The following is a 5,000-nucleotide window of genomic DNA, read 5'->3' on the forward strand; positions in this document are numbered from 1 at the left end:
CCGACTATTATACGACATCGCCAGTCCAGAGGAGTCCGCGCTTTACGCTGGATTTACTCCCCCTCCACGGAGGGACGCCAGCAGCGGACCGCCACGATGATCGCCCAAGAACAAACAAAAATCAACAAATTTTATTAAATAAATAAAATGTTTTCAAAAAATTTTTGTTTTCGGGTTCGCTGTCTGCCGTCCTGCTTAAGTCTCCGCTGCGTTGCGTTCGCGCCTAAATGTATACCGTCCGCATACACTGCCTCGGGAGCTTTTGTCGCCACGCGCTTCTCCACCTCGCGGATAGGTGGCGCTGTGGAGCAGAAGCTCTGAGCTGTCACAACGCGTCGCTCGAGCGCACACCCACACGCGACGATCCACCTGACGCCGCTCTGCCGCTATTTTTTACACGCACTTATTTTATAGTTTTTTGGCGTTTTCTGCACTGCCACCGACCGGAATAATGTTCTTCAGTGACGCCACTACTGAATTAACGTTCCACTTAATGTTTTAATCGCCTATTTCGCGTATAAACAGCACTGGTCTGTTCCCATACAAAATGTATGGGAGAGATTTCTTTCGCTTTTATCAGGCGAGCATCGTCCTGTTTCGTTAATATTTCACCATTCAGGGGTAGAAGGCACTAAAAGACACTGATTAAAACACTTTTTGGCCCTTTTCGCAAAGTTTTACACCCGAATTTTCCGCTTTTAACCGGAGCGACACAGAGGCACGTCCGAGCACTGCTATGACAGCTGTCACACGCACACAGGGATAACTGGCTTGTGGCCGCCAAGCGTTCATAGCGACGTGGCTTTTTGATCCTTCGATGTCGGCTCTTCCTATCATTGTGAAGCAAAATTCACCAAGCGTAGGATTGTTCACCCTTTCAAGGGAACGTGAGCTGGGTTTAGACCGTCGTGAGACAGGTTAGTTTTACCCTACTGGTGTGTGCTGTTTGCCGCTATCTTAACGGAATTCCTGTGCAGTACGAGAGGAACCACAGGTACGGACCACTGGCTCAATACTAGTTCGACCGGACTTTGGTATGACGCTACGTCCGCTGGATTATGCCTGAACGCCTCTAAGGTCGTATCCAATCCGAGCTGATAGCGCTTCTCAAACCCATTAGGTGATCGGAAGCTAGCGGGCTTAACAACCCTCCGAGATCCGTCGGTGCTGCCCCGCGCACACTGACGTCTCATCCCCGCTATAGCACTAGACTGAGCCGCAACGGGCGGGAGCACGCTGCACGTGGAAGTACCTTACCACAGGGAACCCTGGTGGCTGTGTTTCCGTCGACCGTGGATACAACTAGTTTCGACACCTTCGACCGCCCGCAAACGACGGGACTACAGGCTGGGAGCTGCGAGTTGTAGAGATGCGTTCGCATCGATCCTCTCAGGCGACCCATGCTTGCTGGTGCTCGCGTTCACTTTGGGAATGGAGTGTTCGCGAGAGTGATTGTTGTGTTGTGTGTGTACAGTTGGTGCTTGCGTGCACTCCCATAGTGGAGTGTTCGCGAGCTTAAAACGCTAAGTCCCGATTAATACTCTCCTCGCAACATTATGTGCGTGGCTCCACGCCAAGTGGGATTAGCGGTGCGAAACGCGATTGGTAAAGTCGATGGTGATGTGCGTACCAACAGGCGATTTGTTAAGTCAAATGCGAACTGTGGTGCAACAGGCAATGTGTGTTTATTATCAGGTGTTGTTGGAAGTCAATACGATTTGACTTTCAAAAATTTTTCTAAGTCCCGATTTTTTTTCTCGTCGAGTAACTACAATGCACTATTTCTATCGCAGCGGACTTGCGGTTCATGGCCTAAATGATCGCGAACGAACACGTATTCGCAAAAAAATTTTTGTATGAAAAAGTCACCACTTGGGTACCTCCATACAAAAGTACCAAGTTCGGGTCGAGTGGTCGATGGACGTCGAAGGTGAAAATTTTTCATCATCGAAAATTTTTTCCAAAGTTGAAGCAAATGGGCCCTAGAGTATGAAAAGTGAAACCACGGATCGATTTGAGAAATAAAAATTTTTGTATGAAAAAGTCACCACTCGGGTACCTCCATACAAAAGTCCCAAGTTCGGGTCGAGTGGTCGATGGACGTCGAAGGTGAAAATTTTTCATCATCGAAAATTTTTTCCAAAGTTGAAGCAAATGGGCCCTAGAGTATGAAAAGTGAAACCACGGATCGATTTGAGAAATAAAAATTTTTGTATGAAAAAGTCACCACTCGGGTACCTCCATACAAAAGTCCCAAGTTCGGGTCGAGTGGTCGATGGACGTCGAAGGTGAAAATTTTTCATCATCGAAAATTTTTTCCAAAGTTGAAGCAAATGGGCCCTAGAGTATGAAAAGTGAAACCACGGATCGATTTGAGAAATAAAAATTTTTTGTATGGGAGGGCCCCTGCTAGAACATTTTTCCCAAGTGCGACCATTTTACCCAGTGAGTCAAAAAAAAAATTTTTTCACGGTGACTCAAAACTTCAATATTAGACTCCCCTGAGTATGAAAAGTGAAACGAAAATCATTTTTGAGAAGAAAAAATTTTTGTATGGGAGGGCCCCTGCTAGAACATTTTTCCCAAGTGCGTCGATTTTGGGTCGCCGACACAAGCTCGGGTCAAAAAAATTTTTTTTTCACGGTGACTCAAAACATCAATTTTAGACTCCCCTGAGTATGAAAAGTGAAACGAAAATCATTTTTGAGAAGAAAAAATTTTTGTATGGGAGGGCCCCTGCTAGAACATTTTTCCCAAGTGCGTCGATTTTGGGTCGCCGACACAAGCTCGGGTCAAAAAAATTTTTTTTTCACGGTGACTCAAAACATCAATTTTAGACTCCCCTGAGTATGAAAAGTGAAACGAAAATCATTTTTGAGAAGAAAAAATTTTTGTATGGGAGGGCCCCTGCTAGAACATTTTTCCCAAGTGCGTCGATTTTGGGTCGCCGACACAAGCTCGGGTCAAAAAAATTTTTTTTTCACGGTGACTCAAAACATCAATTTTAGACTCCCCTGAGTATGAAAAGTGAAACGAAAATCATTTTTGAGAAGAAAAAATTTTTGTATGGGAGGGCCCCTGCTAGAACATTTTTCCCAAGTGCGTCGATTTTGGGTCGCCGACACAAGCTCGGGTCAAAAAAATTTTTTTTTCACGGTGACTCAAAACATCAATTTTAGACTCCCCTGAGTATGAAAAGTGAAACGAAAATCATTTTTGAGAAGAAAAAATTTTTGTACGGGAGGGCCCCTGCTAGAACATTTTTCCCAAGTGCGTCGATTTTGGGTCGCCGACACAAGCTCGGGTCAAAAAAATTTTTTTTTCACGGTGACTCAAAACATCAATTTTAGACTCCCCTGAGTATGAAAAGTGAAACGAAAATCATTTTTGAGAAGAAAAAATTTTTGTATGGGAGGGCCCCTGCTAGAACATTTTTCCCAAGTGCGTCGATTTTGGGTCGCCGACACAAGCTCGGGTCAAAAAAATTTTTTTTTCACGGTGACTCAAAACATCAATTTTAGACTCCCCTGAGTATGAAAAGTGAAACGAAAATCATTTTTGAGAAGAAAAAATTTTTGTATGGGAGGGCCCCTGCTAGAACATATTTCCCAAGTGTGTCGATTTTGGGTCGCCGACACAAGCTCGGGTCAAAAAAATTTTTTTTTCACGGTGACTCAAAACATCAATTTTAGACTCCCCTGAGTATGAAAAGTGAAACGAAAATCATTTTTGAGAAGAAAAAAATTTGTATGGGAGGGCCCCTGCTAGAACATTTTTCCCAAGTAAATTCGATTTTACCCGGTGAGTCAAAAAATTTTGAAAAAAATATTTTGCCAAAATCGTGTTCATTGCCTATTATAAGGGACCAGGTCAGCTCACACGCATTTTTGGAGACCATATGGAAAGTGCGTCTGGGATTGCGGAAATTAAGTTTAGAGTGTTAAATGATGGTTTCGCAATCCCGAAAGGCTCAAAATCCACCCTAAGGTTCCCCGGGTGAAATGTGGTTTCCAAGGTGTGAGCACTATCGGTGATAGAGTTGGAATGTGATTTCCAGAGCGCAGGGCGACTGGGCTAGAGCGAAAATCATAGACAAAGGTAAGTATTGGACTGAACGACTCGAAGCAAACGAAAATCATAGACAAGGGTAATGGACTGAACGACTCGAAGCAAACGAAAATCACATACAAGAGTAATGGACTGAACGAATCGAAGCAAACGAAAACCGCAAACAAGGGTAATGGACTGAACGAATCGAAGCAAACGAAAACCACAGACAAGAGTAATGGAGTGAACGAATCGAAGCAAACGAAAACCACAGACAAGAGTAATGGAGTGAACGAATCGAAGCAAACGAAAACCAAAGACAAGAGTAATAGAGTGAACGAATCGAAGCAAACGAAAACCACAGACAAGAGTAATAGAGTGAACGAATCGAAGCAAACGAAAGTCATGGACAAGAGTACTGAAAATCGGACCAAACCTCTAGAAGCACACGAAAATCATGGACAAGAGTACTCAAAAACACGGACCAAACCTATGGAAGCACACGAAAACCATGAACACAGGGATAACTGAAAACTGACTGTGAACCTATCAGAGCATGTGAAAGCATGGACAAGAGTACTGAAAATCGGACCAAACCTCTAGAAGCACACGAAAATCATGGACAAGAGTACTCAAAAACACGGACCAAACCTATGGAAGCACACGAAAACCATGAACACAGGGATAACTGAAAACTGACTGTGAACCTATCAGAGCATGTGAAAGCATGGACAAGAGTACTGAAAATCGGACCAAACCTCAAGAAGCACACGAAAATCATGGACAAGAGTACTCAAAAACACGGACCAAACCTATGGAAGCACACGAAAACCATGAACACAGGGATAACTGAAAACTGACTGTGAACCTATCAGAGCATGTGAAAGCATGGACAAGAGTACTGAAAATCGGACCAAACCTCTAGAAGCAAACGAAAATCATGGACAAGAGTA

At 43.9% G+C, this 5,000-nt stretch overlaps 1 pseudogene; it reads left to right on the top strand.

Moving 5' to 3' along the window:
• Positions 1-1,416, top strand: part of LOC128307655 (uncharacterized) — a 6,654-nt pseudogene extending 5,238 nt beyond the window's left edge.
• Positions 1,417-5,000: the final 3,584 nt, after the last annotated feature.

Source organism: Anopheles moucheti (assembly GCF_943734755.1).
Source record: "Anopheles moucheti chromosome X unlocalized genomic scaffold, idAnoMoucSN_F20_07 X_unloc_12, whole genome shotgun sequence".
NCBI lineage: Eukaryota > Metazoa > Arthropoda > Insecta > Diptera > Culicidae > Anopheles > Anopheles moucheti.